The sequence below is a fragment of the Dermacentor albipictus genome, chromosome 3 (genome assembly GCF_038994185.2).
Source record: "Dermacentor albipictus isolate Rhodes 1998 colony chromosome 3, USDA_Dalb.pri_finalv2, whole genome shotgun sequence".
In the NCBI taxonomy this organism is placed as follows: domain Eukaryota; kingdom Metazoa; phylum Arthropoda; class Arachnida; order Ixodida; family Ixodidae; genus Dermacentor; species Dermacentor albipictus.
The window spans coordinates 149,417,574-149,437,865 of NC_091823.1; the positions used below are offsets into that span (position 1 = coordinate 149,417,574).

The 20,292-nt window shown below is 45.2% G+C and overlaps 1 long non-coding RNA gene across 4 annotated transcripts; it reads right to left on the reverse strand.

Annotated features, from left to right (window-relative positions):
- Positions 1 to 1,870: 1,870 nt before the first annotated feature.
- LOC139056969 (uncharacterized) lies at positions 1,871 to 18,851 on the reverse strand. 4 transcript variants are annotated; one of them, XR_011512478.1, is made up of 6 exons: positions 18,723 to 18,816; positions 13,654 to 13,828; positions 9,914 to 9,994; positions 9,672 to 9,788; positions 2,331 to 2,454; positions 1,871 to 2,229 (listed from the first exon to the last, which is right to left on the reverse strand). It is a non-coding gene; the product is annotated as an uncharacterized lncRNA (long non-coding RNA). The 4 variants fall into 4 exon arrangements; XR_011512476.1 differs by lacking the exon at positions 13,654 to 13,828 and having other exon boundaries at positions 18,723 to 18,851; XR_011512477.1 differs by lacking the exon at positions 13,654 to 13,828 and having other exon boundaries at positions 18,728 to 18,825.
- Positions 18,852 to 20,292: the final 1,441 nt, after the last annotated feature.

The window sequence follows — 20,292 nt, forward strand, 5'->3', positions numbered from 1 at the left end:
CAAACTGCCGAGTTAGCTTATCACTTCACACTATGTGCGACCAAAAACAAATTTAGCTTTAAATTTCATTAATTACCTACCGCATATTTAATTATGATTCTTCAGAATGATGTTGCACTATTTCATCGAGTTTAAGGCTTTAGCATAATTTTGCTGATTTGTGAGCGAAAAGAATTTTTGAAAAGTTGAACCGATAAGTTCAAAATTACCTTACAGTGACTTTGCTCAGAGATTCTAATATAATGCTTCCCATTAAAAAGGAATGCTCGTCCAACAGAGAAAAGACACCGCGATCTTCTGTACGGAAACGAGCGAATGAGAGAGAGAGAGAGGGAGAGGGAGAAAGAGAGAGCAGCTTTATTCGGTTTAGAACCTCAGTCCGTGGTATTTGCAAATTCAGTATGGAGTAGATTGTCGAGGGCGACAGTGTAGACCTCGGCCATGGCTGCACGGGCGTGGTCCGTGTGAGTAGCCTAGAGCACTGAGAGAACAGCGAAAGTGGCGTCAAAGTACACGAGGGAGCTTTTATTTCTTGCTGTCAGCAGACACCACAACGCACTGCAGTGTTATCTTAAGCTACACAGTATCCCCGAGGTACAGGTAAGCTTTGTCACGTGGAAAGAGCTGTGGTGGCTGTTATGTCAGATATCTAAGTGGCAAGCCATATGCAGTTTTAGTTGGCATACATGCTCAGCAAAGTGCAATGGTCGTGAAAGATGGCTTCGTTCGGAATTGCATCTATTTTAGCGTTGAGCTGGGAGGAGCAGTACATGCTGTTTTATTTTAACGTAAACAATTTTTAGAAATCGCCTGAACCATATCGCGCAAATATGCTTATTGAGCTGGAATATTCAAAGAGGCGGGCATTTCTTACATTGGGAATATAATTTTTAATGTCGTAATTATCCTAACTTCAATATTCAACTTTTAATCAAATATTTGAGCGCACATATTGTAACTCGTGAATTGAAGCAAGTTATTTCACTAGGCACATTCACTCGGAACAAATTTTCGAAAGTTACAGCACTATTGGGATAGGTGCTATCACATTTGCAGTAAAAATGCACTTATCCACTTTTTTGAAGACACGCCTTTTTATGCATTAAACTCCTTCAAAATTACTCGAACACTACGTGTTGCATTTCATCGCATACTTTAGAAAGGCACATGTTGAAATTATCGCCCCCATAATTCGTTTTAAGTGGATATGGTTTTCGGTGTCCACGGGTACAATTCGTAAATTGCAATATGTGCCATGAAGTGATTAGTTCAATACTTAATTAGCGAACATTCAATGATGACTCAAACGGTCATTTTGATTTCTCGCGCAAATAATATACGCCTCTGAGAGTAATCTAACCCATGAAGTAGAAATGTGCTACATGCCGCGCGTTACTTTAAAAAAAAATCTGTTGAAGTTGGCGTCTACTTGCCTTTCTTGTCGTTTTACAGCCAACCAGACTGCGCGTCGTTCAAGTTTCTGGAAAACAAGCTCTTGAAGACGCAAAAGTGACGTATTTCTCTGCGTTGCCTGAGAGAGTGAAACGTAAGTGGAAGGGACCGTGAGCGACGCTAAGCTAGAAAATAAATTATGGGGTCTTGTGTGCCAAAACCACGATCTGTTAATGAGGCATGCCGTAGTGGGGGACTGCGGATTAAGTTTGACCGCCCGGTGTTCTTTAACGTGCACCTAAATCTAAGTACGCGGGTGTTCTTGCATTTCACTCCCATCGAAATGCAGTTGGCGTGGCCGGGATTTCATCCCGCAACCTCGTGCTTAGCAGCGCAACACCAAATCCACTAAGCAGCCAGGGCGGGTGCTAAGTTAAAGCCTAATAATCGCATTCAGAACAGCCGTCACGAAAAAAAGTAAGAACAAAAGCGCGCTTTTTCATCATTGTTTTATATGTGCCGGTCGCCTTCTGGTGGTCCCGCTTCTGCTGAGCCTCTAACGTCTTTTTCCACTCCAGGTCTCGCAGCAAGCAAAGCACTTCAATACTTTTTCACTCCGAACCGATGCACACAGGGAACGTAGCAGGAAGCCCTTTTCTTGTGCTTGAAATACCACGTTCCACGAAGTCTCTCTTTGAGGCGTTCACGTGACAGAGAGAGAGAGAGAGAGAGACAGAGAGACAGACAGACACACTGCTGCAAACTGAATTAGGTTGGACTTGCGCTGCAAGTCCAGCGGTGAAACTGCAGACCTCCGCAGTCGTCAAGTCGCCTCATCTGCCAAGAGACGGCCAGAATCAATGTCGGGCAGGGCAATAAAAAGAATGGAAGATCAGGTATAGGTAAAGTAGGACAATACTTGGAGAACTGGGTGTTACCTTTTTAGAAGCGTCGGACTGTATTGTTGAGCGGGCACATGTATATGTGCCGCATTAGCTCAGTGGCAGGAACAATATGGTCAGCCGAGAATGGGCATTGCTTCAAGTTCTTCTCGGGGTGAGCCTGTGGGAGAGACAAAATTGGCTCTACCAGCGCAGGCGTAGAAGAGTCTTACTCAAAAAAGAAAAAAAAAATGTTAGCAGCGTCTTCAGTTCAAGTCAGAGAAGGGTGTGCAAAAACTTTCAAGGCCCTGAAAAAGCATCTTCAATGAAGAAAGAAACGTCTCGTACAACAGGTTGAAAAGAAGAACAAGTAACAAGTAGTAACATTTAACTCATAACAAGTAGTAGACATTTCTCTCAACGCGAAAAATAGTATGCATGAAAACATGTTACTATGCAAGAGATCTAACTCTTCGACCATCATTGGTCCCCACGAATGCGCTAACCCCATTCTACTTCTTTGCAACTGAAAGAATCACTCAGCTTAGGGATTCATGCACATTAGAGACTTACAGTGGTCGCGAGTCCATGTTGGTCGCTAATTGTCGCAAATGGTCGCTTTCTCGAAAAGAAACCATTTTGGGCCAGTCGCTCACTGGTCGATTTTTCAGTCGCTCGACCGCAGTCGCAAAACTACTGAACCAATCAGAAGCGCCGGTACAGGATGTTTGATGCCGTTATACTTATTTTACGGGGAAATGCAATTGTGAGCAGACGGCGACTAGCCGGTCGCATTGGCTGGCGTGAGGACCAGTCACCTTCTGTCGCTTTTTGGTCGCCAGTAGCAAATGGCCGCGCCATCGCCTCAAGTCGGCGACGTTAGTGAGCCTTAACTAATACAAATCGACAGTTGCGCTTGAACAGCGATGCGGTCACTGTGGTGGCAGTTTTAGGGATATACTGGGGGGTTTATTTCGTGGCATCGTGGATGACAATTCAAAAGTGTTAGCTTTTCGTAGCTCTTTGCTCACTTTCGCGCCACTGGCTGCGTCCACATGTGAGAGGACTGCTTCCATTGGTTGAAGGTCACGCGATGCTTCCATCAATAAATGAAGAGTTGTCGGTGACGTAACCCAAACCTTGGTTTCCTGTAGCCCTACCAGATGATGTTGCTCTCTGCGCATGACGGGCGGCGAGATCTGGAGCAAAAAATGCCTAATACGCAGCCTCACATAACGCTTAAACATTCGCGTTACACACTTGTAACCGTCCTGCGAGGTTTTTCTCTTCATGAACTACGCGTGGCGGAGACATATAGGCACAACACGGTATGCGAGGCAACTGCCACGGTGCGCCAGAAACAGCACCCTGACAGCTACGAGGCGCCTTACGATGCAGGCATGAATAATGGTGCCACCGATGCTGCAGGAGTCTTGACGTTGCACGAGTATGAGTGGGCGAATAATGTTTTTTGGGGCCGAATCGAATATAGAATAATTTTGGAATAACAATTAAACAGCCGTTTCGCACCATTATTACAAAACGATGTCCATAATGTTAGAAAGTGCCTGTCTTCGCATTATATGGCACGCAGTGATGTGTTATTTATTAAAATTTACAATGGAAAATTTAGAAACAGTCAGTAAAGGAAAATGAAAAATTGGCGAAGAGACAACTTGTCACACGTTGGAGTCAAACCTACATCCTTCGAATTACATATGACCGGGCTTCACCTTGTCACATAGCGAGGGCCTAGACACTGCCAGCCTTAATGAGGTAACCTATGAGGCTTTATTGGCCCCTTTCCGGCTCCTTAAGTTCCCAGTACGTGACAGCGGCAGTGAAAAGAAACGTCCCACATGTTATGCCATGGCGGTGAGGGGATCTTTCGTTAAGGGTGCATTGTCCTGGGAACGGGATCCGCGTCATGCAAATCCCGTCGAACGCTGTCGGTGCAAAAAAAAAAAAAAAAAACCTGAACAAAAGGGGGAGGGGGGAAGTCTGGGCTGCTGCCACGGCAGCAATTTCCCACGAGGCGTCCCAATACCCCTATTAGGTGCAGACTCTTTCGGGATGGGAAGAAGGACCGCTTTCCCTATGTTGAGATTCCATAATGACCTAGCATCTCACAGGGAACGCGCTTGTGTGCCTGCTCTACCCGTACGCACCCAGTGGTTGCACTCGTATATGCCCTTTACAGTCGCGGCGCGTACTTTACCAGAATGCCGTTTGCGGTTGAACCAGGGGCGCCCGAGACCACGCATGTAGATCGGTGTAGGAATCCCTATCGACATGCGAGCTCCATCAAGTAGCTGTACACCAGGCCGGGGGACATCTCTGCCCATCAGAATAACCCCTGGGATTTGAGATGACATTGAGATTCGAACCCGGGTCAATAATTCCCGCATACGAGGCGGATACTCCCCTGTTTCTCGGCCCCTGCGGTTCCAGGGTTAAAAGAAAGCTTAAGCTTGGGGCCAATTTTGATTTCCTATATAGATAAATATGTAAAACGCTGAAATGCCTTTATGAGACAATCGCTCGGTCGAGTTGACTGAAGTTTGTTGCATTTGAGAGAAATATACGTATTCTAGCGACTGTATAGTAAATGAAATTGCAATTTAAGGCCAGGAATTTTGCAGAGAAATTGCGGGAAATTAGTAAATTAAGAAATAATGAAGCACGAAGTTTAGAAATCCGTAACTCTGCACTGAAGACCCGATATAGCAGTTCTATAAACTGCAACTGTTAGAGCATTTAAGTGCACTATTCTGATATATACATATACAGCTTAAATAAACTAATTACAATATTTGCAGGGGTTTTGCAGAAGTTCGCATCATCAATTAGGGATACACTTCAGAGGGGTGCACAAAGCATCAACTTTGTTCTCGTATCATAGTCAATCATCTGTTATATAAGCGATCTTGATCTACTATTAGGTTCGGCTTGCAGAATATTTTGATAGCGTTCCTCTACTGCTGAGTTACGTGGTTGTAACCTTGATGGTCTTGTTTTCCTATTGTGATATTGAACTATTTTTGTATAACATTTATGGCTTAAACAACAAACTTTGTTTGTCTCGATCACTAGATTTTACCGTTTTCTTTTTAATGCGACAAAGCTCAACAAATTTGGTGCAGTGGTTGCCGAAAAAAAGAAACGTATTTATCCGTTCCCATGTATTTTTATAGCAGGCCCCGAACTAAAGCTTTTTCTTACCATCGCACTCATACCATGCACCCAAGAGAGGGAACAGTAAGACAGCCTCCGCGGTAGTTTAACTGGTAAAGTAGAGCACGCATTATGCTGAATATGTGGTATCGGCTTCCACCTTCGGAAAGTTAGATTTTCGTCCGCTGTCGTTTCTATTTCCGCTTGTAACATTCTACAGTGAAATTAAATGTACCTGCTAATTTCTCACGTGCTTTCTCTGGCTTCATTATTTCCTGTATATGGTTAAAAGCGGTAAGCATATGACAGGGAAATCTGTGGATGGGGCGTCAGTTAATCTTCGAGTGCACAGAGTTATGCAGGTAGCTGATACAGGGCTGAAGGCTATGATTGCTTGTTCTTTATGACCAGAAATGTAAACCCTTAAAAATAATAAAATACTACAGACGAATAAAATAATTCGGTGAGAAATATTAGAGTGTTTTATTATTCAAGGCCAGCACGTTTTAAGAAAAAACAATATATAACAGACGTTTCTGAGAAGACGCTGTGAAGAGGCTCTGTAATCAATAATTTCAGCTAAAATGATCTGGGTCGCACGCGAAAGTATTCGTGAAGTTCGTGTAACGGTGCCGGCAATTACGAACGGCGTTACGCACCAACCAGTTAAGTGCACTCGGTGGTGATGCTACTGGCAAATTCTAATAATCACTGGATCGGAAAAATTTGCCGCCAACTGACAATGCAATCTTCAGAAAGCAGTATTGTCCCAAACTGGCCACAAACAAGAGCAAATTGTAAGATGTATATTACGACAATCGTTAGTAAGCTGTAAAAATCAGGTATTCTAAAAAAACTGTCAAGCTTGACAGATAACATACACTATATTGCCTTTAATTTCTTTTATTTATTTGTTTATACTTGAATACCTTCAGGGCCCATAGAGCATTACAGAAGGGAGTGGTAAAAATAAATAGACAAACGACACAAAGCAAATATTAGGTAATATACTAAAGCGCATTTTTCAAGTCATTGGGTTCCGTAATAGATACAATGGAGGTGAGCAAGTGGTTCCAATCATTAGAAGTTTGAGGAACGAAAGAATGAAAGTGTTGGTTAGTGTGACAACGAGGAACAAACACTTTAAACGATGGTCAGTACGCGATCATATGAATGAAGGGCGGTAAAGTAATTCCTGCTTCAGACGACGAGGGTTATGGTAGTAATCCTTATGAAATAAGGAGGAAAGGGACGGAAGCCATAACGCTGTTTTCATAGATGGAACAATGGACAGACGGGAGTAGTCGGAAAAAATGACGCGTGCGCTACGATTCTGTACAGCTTCAAGATGATTAGCAAGACTTTCTGTAAATGCATCCCACACAGCTGATGCATATTCTAGTTTGGAACCAACAAAACATTTATAAAGAAGGAGTTTAAGGGAAGAAGGGCCATTCAAAAATGACGGCGCAGCTACACAAGCACGCAGTTAGCATTACTGACTAAAATTAAGGTGTGGTTGCCAAGACCGGGTAGAAGTAATGTGGACCCCTAAGTATATGTAAGTAGTCACCTCTTCGAGAGGGGAACCATTTATTTTATACTTACACGCGTTAGCGGAAAGTTTACGAGAAATTTTAATTAGCTTGCGCTTCGTCGCGTTGAGTTTCATTTGCCATGTGTTACACCAATCAGAAATATTGTCAGGGTCTGCCTGTAGTAGTGATGTGCCATTATCAGAGAAAATCACGCGATATACAACACAGGCGTTTGCAAAAAGCCTAATAGAGAAGTTAATACAATAAGGTAAATCCTTTATGTAAACTAGAAAAAGAAGGGGCCCAAGGACAGAACCTTGGGGCACTTCTGAAAAGACAGGACAGAGAGAAGAATCGTAGACATTAGCAGTTACAATTGCTGTTGGTTTAACAAAAAAGTTTTTTTATCCGAGCAAGAATGTTAGGGTCAAGATTTAGTTTACTGAGCTTCAGATAAAGTAGTTCATGGCAGAAAGGTCAAAAGCTTTAGAGCAATCTAAGAATACACAATCAATATAAAATCCGAAGTCTAGAACTACTAACAGTTCACTAGTAAATGAAATTATTTGCGTTTCGCAGGAGAATGTCTTCCTGAAACCATGCTGACGAGATATGAAAAAAAAAATAGCTTGTAAGAATAAATGACATGTTCAAAGATCTTACAAGTGACACTAGTCAATGATATTGGCCTATAGTTTAGTGCACAATGTATGTCATCACATTTACAAACGGCACCACTTTGCCCACCTTCCAATCACAAGGCGACCCACCAGAATTTATAGCCTGAGCGAAAGATTCATAGTAAAAAATGGACGAGTAAGCAATGATACTTTTCAAAAATTTAGCGTTTACACCATTGAGACCATGATGACGAAACCTTGTTAATTGTTAATAAGGCCAACGATACCATCGTAATCAATTACTACAGGAAGCATTGTAGGAAAGTTCGCATCACAAAATTCTGGCACGCACTCAGCACGCTCATCTAAAAATGCTTTCGAAGGTACTTCGTTGAATACGTAACAACATTGCGAACGAGAAACGGTAACGCCACTGTCGTCAGTTATTGGCAATACGTTTTCGCGTGCACCCTTAACAACACTCCATAACTTTTTACGGTCGTCTTCTAACAAAGCTGGTAAAATAGTGCCAAAGAAAGTCTGCTTGGCGTCCTTAAGCGTGTATTTTATGTTTGCGGGCGATCTGTTCACATGGGGTCCAGTCACAGTGACCATTCCTGAACTTTATTTTTCGCAAAAAGCGTTTTTTTTTCTGATTCTGAAGGTACTTTAAGGGCACATTAAACCAAGGCGACCTTCGCTTGCCACAGATGGCTCGCAGAGGTACATATATGCTTGTTAGACAATTACCTTTCTTTTTAAACATTGACCCGTTTTCCTCGACAGTGCGCTCATAAAAGCTGGGAATGCAGCCTTCTTGGAAGGCTGCTCTCACTAAGAATAACTGAAAAATCAGCCTTCTAATAATACCTGGTAGATTTTGATTCACTGGTGGGGCGTTTAACAGTTGCTTTAATTGAAAAGTTATTAACGCAGTGGTCGCTCAGCCCCGGTAAAAAAAAAAAACAAGTGAATGCAGGAAATCAAGAGCTGTTGCTAGAACAAGATCAAGTACGTTAGTGCTGGACGAAGTAGTTCTCGTTGCAGTAGTGACTAATTGATTGAAGTTGAAATCAGAGCATCACTTCACGAAGGCGCCACTTTCCCTTGAGGACACTTTGAGAACAGGAAAATGATGGAACTAATCAATGTTAGGGAATATAAAGTCACCTAAAATAAATATGGCTGCGTGAGGGAACCCTAACGATAATAGCATTCAGAACATAATGCACATCGGAAGAAAAATTATGCCCAGCAAACGCAAAAAATTTTATCTCAGTGGTTAATGCGCACGCATGCGCAAAAATTTCTAAAGGTGACTCAGTGAGAACCTGATAATAGACAATGTGATCTGAAGCAGACATGAGAACACCTCTTCCTGATCTGGAGCCATGATCAAAGCGGTAAAACTTGGACCTTTTACACTCGAATATTTCGCTATCACGCACTTTGGACGATAACCATGTCTCTCTAAGTACGACGACATCAGTACTACACGTATTAATTAGATCAGAAAGGTCATCACACTTGTTGACAACACTGCGATCATTGAAAAAAAAAAAGAAAATTAACGTCACTAGAATAACTATTTGGCCTAGATGACAGCGGTGACAAACGAGTGTTACTTGAAACAGGTGTGTACACGACACGGATCTGCGCACCAGGGAGAACCACCGTTCGAAGATATATCACACAGGCTATCGGTTGACTCGACATGCACGTAGCCCTTGTTCTTCAAAAACAACCTGTTGCGGCGAATTGAATATGGTTCTCCGATGTTTTTTGCAAATTCCAGAAACATTTTGCGGGATGTGAGTGTGGCAAGGCAGAAACTCTAATTAATAATAATGCCGGTTTGTTTCAATTTCTTGCGTGCTGGAGAAATGGCCTCTTTGACCTTAGCGCTTAAAAAGTTCGCAATAAATATTCACAATTCACAACGTGTACGCAACACTGTCCTGGTATGATGCACGATAGTGTGTTTGAACATATGCACGCAACGCTGGCATGCTTTTGTAATCAAGGAGCAAGCAGTTAATGCCCAGCTGCCGCAGGCTGGCACCCACCATTCTGCACTTGGCGACATGTATCTGGAAGCGGCTTCTCTTTACCATGTGATCAGGGTTGTAGGGACAGGTCAGCAGGGTTTCGACCCGAGCCTTGTTGCTTGCCATGGTCCTCAACTAAACGAAGAAATGTTAAAATAGTAAATAGGTAAATTTGTGATTTATCGACTGATTAGAATCCTGAATAAACACATATGCTATGGTAGACGGTTTAGGGAGGAATGTGGTTTAATTTCGACTACCTTCTTTTGTTAGCGTGCTTATAATGCTTGCCACATGAAAATCTTCCCGGTTTGTTCAAGTTGCAGTGCAGCCGTGACAGTCTGAAATCAAACATGCGAACATATCGTTTATCAAACATGTTGGTCGCTCATAGCAGACATGGTTTCCAGCAGAGCGCACTGACACGGAAAGAAAGAACCAACGGGTGTCATCGTCTCTTTCGGTTCGTGTCAGTACTTTCTGCTTGCAACCATTTCTGTCAACAAGATAAACTGAAGAGAAAAAAGGAGAAGTGTAATGCAGTAATAATGAAACGTAGAGATCTTTGGGGCACGATAGAGATGTGCGTGCAATCGGGAAATGAGTGATGGTGCCAGCAATGACCTTCGCAAGTGCCGCTCTGTGCCTAAAATGGGATATATGGTCGGGGTTAGAAGTTAACCATAAATCGGGGGGCCGGTTGGCTTTGGGAGTTCATGGCAAAACCGCAAATTAGGCAGTGCAAGGGAACATGGGTTGCGCCTCGTTTGAAGTAAGAGAAGCTCAGCGCAAAATTAGTTCTGAAGAAAGACTCAGCAACCTGGATCGAAATAAATGGGCAGCTAAATTTCCCAAGTATCTGTACCAAAAAGCGCAGACACAGAATGAAGGAATAAGTCAAGAAAGTTGACAACCAAGTACAGGGTAGTTGAAAGTTTAGATACACAACCAGGAGTAATCAGAAAGAAAGTGAGAGAAATAGAGACTGCGAATTGAATGGGAACGAAAAAGACATGGAGATTTACAAGAATGACTATCAACCGGTCAGCAGTCGAGATAAATAACGTACGTTTAGAGAACTGGTGGAAAAAGGCTGAGAACGGACGGGTACGTCGGATCCATTACTGTCGTAGGCAGCGCTATACAAGGTAGTTAGCGAAAATTAAAGAGACGTATACAAGAATGCTAGGAGGAAAAGCATTGATGCTATACATGAGTAACTCGAGCCGGCTAGGTGACCACTTGTCCCCACCCCGTTTCAAAGGGGATTCCAATAAATCATCATGGTCATCACGATCATCATCGGTGAACTACCCGACGCGCCAGATGGCCGGCCTGCGCGATCACGCAACTCATTCAGGAGGAAAGGCACCTCTCCCACATTTATTTCAGCGTGCTTGTAGAAAAGCGAACATGCAGCGGGAGTTCTTGGCTAAATAATTTAATGTGCGATGCGTTTGTGATTAAATATACACGGCACCGTTTTATAACAGACGTCGCCCCTCTCCCCCCTATAAGCCTTCCTTGCGGAAACCGTTTCGTTCGGCTGACTCTATTTGCACTTTGTCTAGTTGGATAAGTCAGTTGCATTTGGTTAGCTAGTTCAGTGTGTTGTTTATTAGTTGATTAGTTGGTGTTATTTATATTTGCTTAGTTATTAAAGTTAGGTACCTTATTAGGGAATAATTGTGTCACTTCAGTTAAATAACGTAGTTTATCAGTCGGTTAGCTATGTTAGTTTGATTAGTTAGATTTCTTAGTTACCTTATTTATTACTTGGTGAATTGCTTGGTTATTGTGTAATTAATTTATTGGTTGAGTTGGTCTTGTTACAGTAGGTTTTTACGTTAATTATTGAGTTTAGTTAGGTAATGTAGTTCTTAGATTAGTTAGTTATTAGTTCGAAATGCAATTGAGTAATTACCTATTTCATTGGTTATTAATCAATTGGTTGGCTTTGTTAGTTCAGTAACTTCTTTAGTAATTTTTAGCAATAATTTCATTATATTTTAGTAATTTAGCAATAATTTAGTAATAGATAGATAAGAAAATAGATAGATAGATAGATAGATAGATAGATAGATAGATAGATAGATAGATAGATAGATAGATAGATAGATAGATAGATAGATAGATAGATAGATAGATAGATAGATAGATAGATAGATAGATAGATAGATAGATAGATAGATAGATAGCACGTTTATTTGTCAGCTTGAATATCTTTAGTAATTGTGTAATTAATTTAGTAGTTAGTTTGGTAATGAGCTGATTAGCTTTGTTAGTTTGAAAAACAGGTATCTTTACACGCAATTACACAAAAGTGTGACGTGAACTTGCCCTGTAGCGGTTTCGAACGATGGAGTAGTCGAATTGTAGAGTTTGAATTATGAATTAAGCTACTGTTGCGAACGCAGTTGAACCTGGAAATGAAACAAGGCGTTGTAGTTGTATCTAAACTGTTCGAGTTTGAGTTTCTGAACAGTGCACAGAAACAGGGCGGCCATTTACAGGTTGTGTCGACAATATTCACGCGCCGATACAGGCAGTCGACCTTTGTGCAATAGCGAGCGTACGCACAGAACGCCTGGGGCGTCCGTTCGGCTTCTGCCTCTCCGCCTTCTACTAGTGTTCTTGTATATGTTACTCGAATAAAAAAATGATCTCACCAAGACTTATATTGGTTAGTATTTTTATTTGGTGCAATTAAAACAGTCGGCATATTGATAGTGCAGTAGGGTTCCTGTGAAGCAAGCGTGAAAGCATAGAGAGGTATTCTTGGCGCAAGAGTGGGGCTGTCTAAAGACCCTAAAGGGCTGCAAAAGATAGCGCCTCTTCCTCTTCACAATCACACACTCTCTCACACACTCCCGCAGGGAGCCGAATTGCGCGTGACTTTTCCGGCACCGCTCGCATTGCTATTCGCCGAACGCTATCATGTGGCGCAAAATGACGTCAAATGTTCAACTGCGCCGCTGTGAAGCCAAGTTTACGCGCGCTACGCCGACTGGTCTCCGTCAGTGCCATCGACATTGCAATCAGCGGACCGTCGAGCGTGCGCTTCATTCATCGGCTTCGGGTCGCAGCTACGGTATTGGACGAGATTAAGTCAAGGACCTTGGTGATACGAAACACATCATATTGACACTTGTATTCCAGTATGATGGGGTGCAGCACACCAAAGCGCCCAAACCGCACGGAAAGTGGCAAAGCGTTTCACGCGGTGCCGTGCGAACGGACAGATGAGCGGCGGCGACTGGTAATGGCTACTACGTATGTGCCGAGACAGGCCGGCTCCGAAAGCGACCAGGATATGCGAGGTGCGTTCGCCTTGTTTGCACTAAAGCAACATTTATCCAGAGTAACACCACTTTCAACGCCGAGATGCGTACGCATGGCATGAGAGGTTGTTCGCTTCTTACACGATTTTTGGCGTATATATGCGCAGCGCGACACAGACGCGGGACAAAGATATGTCCGTGTCGCGCTTAACATATACGCCAAGAATGTTAACTTGCCTACTTGCCAAATTCGCTGTGTTGCTTGTACGAATGTTCTGACTATGCGGGTCTTCGAATAGTATGTTCGAAACAGAGTAAATACTAGCAGGTACAATTTCTCTTCTGTGTTTTATTTAATTTTTGCAGTCGTTGTGATTTTAATGAAACGCTGATCGATGTGCTAGTGTTCATTTTTGCGTAGTAAGCGAAAACTTCGCGTGCTCACGCTTATTAGACAGCTGTGATAGCTTCAGCATTTACCGCTCGCAATATCTTGCTTGTTAGATCAGCCTTAGTCGACATGAGGAATGTAAGATTCTGCCTGTATGTTTAGTAAGCGCTGTGTTGCAGTAAATTTACCTGAGCAGCATGAAGAGATCAAGAAAAACGTGTACTCATATTACAGTTTCCAATGTGTGACTAATTACTTTGCAAGTTTGCTATCTTGGTGTAATTAGTGCAATAAAAATAAGCTGTCTTTACCCTTAATAGCTTGTTACCTTTGCGGTTGCTTTGAAGTCTGCCTCCCAAGGCTTCAAGAGCCAGCACTCTTGCCATGATGCCAGCAGGCATTGGTCATGGATTCCCTTGTAAGAAATAAACTTGATCTAGAAATTCCTGCACCTTGGATCTTTCTCCACTTGTAGATTCGCTGCTACGATGCAGCTGTTTAGTCTGCGGTGTGGATGAACCGTAAAAATAAGGTATGGATAAAGTGTGCGCATGTGAACGTTTGAAATGCGTGTAACTCAACGTGTGTACATCGCATACATCGAAAAGGTGCAGCTTCTCTGAGCGACGGTTAGTGAGGTTAGTGATAAATGACGCTCCGCTAACCGTCACTGACATAACCGCAGTAGCGATAGTTCGCTTGCCGACGATCATTAATAGGCTGGTTTAGGCGGCCAAATGCGCTCACATAATTCTCCACCTTACATAAATGAAGGTTTCTCTAAACATCCTTTAAAACACTTGTTGCCTTCCGATCTCGGCGAGAAAAGTTGATATGCATGCAAAAAAACATTGCACCGCTTTTTGTTACAAGATGCTGCTGGTTTGCACGCCAACGTTTGAGCTGTTCGAGCCACGGGCGTAGCCAGGATTTCATTTCGGGGATCGAGAGGGCTCCTGACCCCTATATGCACGTTAAATTATGGTGTTTTACCTGCCAAAACCACTTTGTGATTATGAGGCATGCCGCAGTGGATGACTCAGGAAATTTCGACCACCTAGGGTTCTTTAACGTGCACCTAAATCTAAGTACAAGGGTGTTATCGCATTTCGCCCCAATCGAAATGCGGCCGCCGTGGCCTGGATTCGATTCCGCGACCTCGTGCCCAACACCATAGCCACTGAGCAACCACGGCGGGTCCATATGCACGCTCGTGCATGTGTTTATATATGTGCGTGTATATGTATACGTACAAACTAAAAATTTCGGGGGGTTGGAATACTGATCCCCTCCAGCTACGCCAATGGTTCGCTCGCAGCCTGCATTAAGAAGTGTCATCTTGCTATGTAGCTCACGAACAGCAGACAAAAGAGGAAATGGAACACCGCGCGGCATTTGCCTCTTTAGCGCGAAAGGAGTGGCTTCACTGCATAGCTGGAACATAATGCCGGACCTATGCGCAACTCTGTTCCCCGCGGGAACATATACAGGAACACTACCTTCTACTTGCGCCAGTGCCGCGATGCGTCCACTGCGGGCGCTGTACGAAGCTCTCCCATAGCGTTACGCGGAGGTTTCGTGACCAGATGAAAAGTATTGAAGGAGCCTGGTAGAAGACAGCGTCGTTGTGCTCGTCTCCCTGCACTATTTGGAATTATGAGAACAAAGACAAACTGCGCAAAAAAGAACAAGACAGAGAAAGAGCCACACGACACAGGCGCAGACTAACAACTGGTTTAATGCTCCAACGCCTCTTTCCCACCAACAACAGAACGCATGCGCACCAGCCACAAAGTCCGATGCCGCTATCATGTAGTCAAGCCTAGAAACGCCAGCTCCTTGCGGTTGCCTTCCGTTTCTAGGCTTGACTACATGATAGCGGCATCGGTCTTTGTGGTTGGTGCGCATGCGTTCTGTTGTTGGTGGGAAAGAGGCGTTGGAGCATTAAACCAGTTGTTAGTCTGCGCCTGTGTCGTGTGGTTCTTTCTCTGTCTTGTCCTTTCTTGCGCAGTTTGTCTTTGTTCTCATAATGTCATACCAACTAGCCCCTCACCGTACGCTTCTAGACCATTTGGAAGTCGGCTAACTTATGTCGAATTCCAATGACAGAGTCGGAGTGGGCGGCCGATCGACTCCGTAAGGAAGCACGCCACTACGGCGTAGGGCGACGCCTCTAAATTCGCAATTTGGACACAACGGTATGGCTTAGTATGGCTTAGCAAGGGGGCGCTCGGGCACACCACGCAACCGGACATGCAGCTACCCACATCCCTTGCGTGCCGGAGGTGATTATCGTCGGCTGTCTCCGCCCGCCACGGCGGCCTATCCGTAGTACATCGTGCCTGAACAGCGTGCACGACACCACGGGGACGTAGAGACAGCCCACAATAGAAAGTTTTTGTGTTAAAAGGCAAGGTGAAAGCAAATGTTACCGAAAAAGCGGACGAGAAAAAAAAAATGTGCAGTTCCGACAGAAAGGCAAAGCACCGATTGCGAAAGCAAATTAGTAGATAGCTGTACTAAGTAAGGATAGTAATTTTATCGACCGTATAAACTTGTAAACATTCGCTTGCTAACTGAATTAACATTGATAGAATACGTAAGTGTGATTCAACGAGGATGTAGAAAGAAACAGACGCACAGAGATAGCGCTGTCTTTGCGTGTCTGCTTCTTTCCACGTCCTTGTTCAGTCACGCTTACTCGTTCTATCACGGATTCAAACCAACTAGCCCGTCAACGTGTTTTAACTAAATTAACCAGCGTGGTGTCAAGCGCGCACAGGTAAACACGAACACATCTCACTCGATAACAGCGGATAACTGTTTGTGAAAACGCTGGAGTTAGGAATCACGGCAGCAGCCGCGAGCCAAATCACCTCCGTGCATATGTCGCTTCAAAGAGAGCGATACGTCGAAAGCACTGCGCATACGAAGCTACCGGCACTACGCGCACTCTGCAAACATCGCAGATCGCTTTGAAGATGAGGCTCGCGGAGGCGCACACTTTGGGCATGTCGCAGATCGCTTTCAGGACACACGAGCGCCGTCAACGCGTCCCTACGGGGACCCGCAAAGGCGTCTACTATGGCGTCGGCGATTCGCGTGGACAACGTCGCAGTACACGCCGCGGTTGTCCCCACTCTCTACGGAGCGGCGGGCGAGGAGGACATCGAGGCACCCTAGCAGCCGCCAGAGAAGAACGCCCTTCCTCTCTCGCCTGACCCTCACCCCCGTGCCTCGCGCGCCACAGGAGAGGGTACGCATTCGGGCCGCGTTCCTCGTTCGCGCACGCGAGATTAAACCACGTTCGCAGGCTCACCCTCACCTGAACTCACACGCTTTCACTCATACGGAACCTCACGGTGACGCCGACAGAAGAAATGCGCTTAGCGTCCTTCCTTTATGTAGATCACTATCATCGCTCGGAGAGTCCATATAGCTGTTGTCGCTATAAAAGCGCAAACGAAATAGACTTTTAATAATTGCTGACTTGCGCGTTGCGGCGTCTGCGAAGGAAAGGAGACGCTCTCGAAGATAGCTTGCAGATGGGCAATTGCAGCTACGACGCACTATACTCCGTTTTATGCATCAGGTGCAACACTGTGGAAGCTACGCACGTAGTGCGGCCTCCAAATTTTATCACTCCGCGCGTTCCGTCTATGCTTCGGCGCCAGCGGTGTATGCTCGCGCGAGGATGCACGTGAGGCTGCCGCGACGGGATGCGAATAAATAAAACAACGAAAAACAAATTGATGTAAAACAACGTGTTAGCAGCCAACTAAGCGCGCGGTTTGTCTTTTTCTAAGGGGAAATTCTTATTTTTATTTAGAACTGACCTTATATAAAGAACACTTTCACAAGAAGCGGTCTAAAGAGACCGACCTATATTTAAGCGCGAACGCGGCCACTGCAAGAAGTCCACAGAGTTTCACCTCATGTATGAAACGGAGTATAGAAGCTTTGTGAAGGGCACTGTGCGTCCTCTTGTGCATTGTGCAAGCGGTTCGAAGCTATCGTGCAGCGCAAGCAATAGCGCGCGAGGCGAGATGGTGGCGTGTATTGCGTGAATTGCGTGAATTGCGGGAATTGGCGTGACTGCGTGACATTTCCGTGACTGTGTAAAAACAGGAAATGCGTTAGCCGGGAGTTCCGGTCCGTTTAGCAGAGCAGTTTCGGCTGCTCCGGGGAGTGACCTCGCCTCCGCGAGTGCTCTCAATCTGCCATTGGAACACTGTTGCTCCGATAAGAGCAGTAAATGCTGTTCCGGAAGTACTCCGAACCTGTCATTGGAATTCGCTACGATAGCGAATAATAGCGATTCCTTATAGCGATAACATGGCACCGCGGTTGCATAGCACGCGTCTAGTCTCGTAGGGCACGCACTGAAATAGGGAAGGAACGCGGCGCGTGCCTGTGTGTCGTAACATCTTAATTTGCGTCGTGTAACCTTCCGTACCTGCCACGCCGTACCTTCTGGGTGGCTTTGACCGTACCCGCACCTAGAATTTCGGCAAATCGGCAGTTTGACGTCGCTCGAAAGCAGCCCCACGCAAGGCTTCAAAAGGCAGACCTCAAACGTTACCTTATATTGACTTTGTCGATAAAACCAAATTTGCTAGGGCGCTAGAGAAACCAAAGCCCCCTTTCACTTTTTATGCGAAGCAAATTGCTAGAGCTCAACCCAGCTCCTCAGGAGCGGCCGTGTCGCCTTCAATACCACGTGACACCATGACGTCACGACAGAGGAGAAACGGGGCTCCAACTCGTGCCGTCGCTCGCGGCGTCGCCTTCAAGGCTGACCACGTGACACCGTGACGTCACGACAGAGGAGAAACGGGGCTCCAACTTGCGCCGTCGCTCGCGGCGTCGCGGCGGTATATAAGCAGCAGCGCTTGCCTCTGCTAGACACTCACGAGGTGACATGCCCCCTGGAGACAGAGCTGCTTGTTGGAATGAGAAGCGAAGGTTGCGGCGTGCTACAGAGACTGTTTCTAGGTGGCTTTGCTACGGCGCAGCGACTACGCGCCCCGCATCGGACGCGGTGAGCGTCGAACAACGCAGCGTTCGGCGCGACAACGAAATGTGCGCCTGAGCAAGCGCCGCACGCCTGAGCCGACGCCGACGACACCGGCTTTTCTGCGACACGAGCTCCTTAACGCTGTCGCGTTAAAATAAAGGCAAGTATGCTTCGCATCCTGGGCTTAACCTTAGCTATGCCACAGCCAGTTTTTCTTTGTGGCTGCGGCCAGTGCAAAGCGCGAGCTCCAAGGCCGAGCACAAGAAAGCTCGCAGCGTTCATGGTGTCGAGCTAAAGCACCTAACTTTGTCGCACCCGCATGCTCACAGAACCGAGGACACAGCAACAGGACCGCTACGTGGATCGAGAAAATCACTTACGCTACCGAAAGTGAAGAGCCGGCACTTCGAAGAGTGATTTGCAAGCCTGAATCAGGAGCTGCTTCTGCCCAGCCGCGTGCTACTTGCCATTGACAGAAGACAAGACGATGATGATTATGATGACGATCATGTTGATGATGATGATCTCTTCAAGGATGGCACAAACCAATTGTGTGGGATAGGCCACGAACCAGCTGCCATTATGATAAAAAAATGTGAAAGAACTTTTGAAAGAAAGCGACCATAAAATAAATGAAATGGTGTGGAAGAAAGCTATAGGCACGCATAAATAAGAATAAATATAAAGAACTTCGAAATAAAACCAAGGCCGATGCCACGCACTGTATGAATCGATGTAAGCGAAGGTTTCTGTGCTGTTTGTATTGATGCACGATAATTGATGGTGATGTTGACGGCGAATGTTGAAGTTCTTCAGCATTTTTTCGCAATACCAGAGTGGTGAGTTCATTCTAAAATGTCATTTTGCACGTACCACTTGTGTCTGTTTACCCAGCATAGAAAACACACAGCGAGACGTGTTGACTTGGGGCATTGTTGTGCGCCGTTGCTGATAACCCCCGAGAAGGTTAGCACTGTCCCTTCCTCACACGGCGCATATAGGATTGCGGCAGAAGTGTTAAACTTTAATTGAATTACGGGGCTGTATGTGTCAAAAAGACAATCCGATTATGGTGGGTGACTCCGGATGAATTTTTACCATCGGGAATTACTTAATTTGCACATAAATTCAAGTGGACGAGTGTTCTTACATTTCGCCCCTTCTGTCTGTCGTCTAGACGCTGCGATGATTTAATGCGGCTTGGAGGCTGCACGCCCCGCGTTGCTTGTCCACTTTACAAACTTGCGCGGTGTTCATTTTTTCCAGAAATAGATAGCGGAGACGTACCACACCGTTCCTTAAAATGAAATTGATTCTGTGCCGAAGGGCCGACCTGTCTAGTAGTATAGCGTTCCCTTGCTTTAGTACGTCGCCTTTACCCTCTACCGCGTTCCCCACGTGTAAGCGAGCTGCCACGAGCGAAGGGCAAGGCTTTTATTTACTAGCTTCGTTGAAAGCGTTGGTTCTACCCGCGTCCTCTCTTTACCTTCTGTCTACCATTTTATCTACCCCCCTCTTGACTATTGTGCGTTAGTACAAAGGTAAGCGCTGCAGCTTCTGTAATGCTTTTGCGGAGCGCTCACGGATAATTACAGTCGAGAGGGCATTGTGGCGACAACAAGGGAGCTCCAGAGGGCATTGTCCAAGCGAGTTTCTCGCGTCACCTGTCCTCTCTGCTGCGCTCTTGCCATGCATATACACGCTGCGAACCACTCCCCCACGCGTCTACTACAACAAGAACCGCAGCAACGGGAAAGTCGAAGGAAGAGGCAAAGAAAGCTTCGTCTTGAAAATTATCTTGTGGGAAAACGTGAGGTTAACTGCATCCCAAAAAAATGGCTGTGGCTTAGGTAAGGTTAAGCCCAGGATGCGAAGCATACTAGCCTTTATTTTAGTTGTTGAACCACTGTTTAGCCTGGTGAACTGCTGTTGCTTGGCTATATTTGGTTC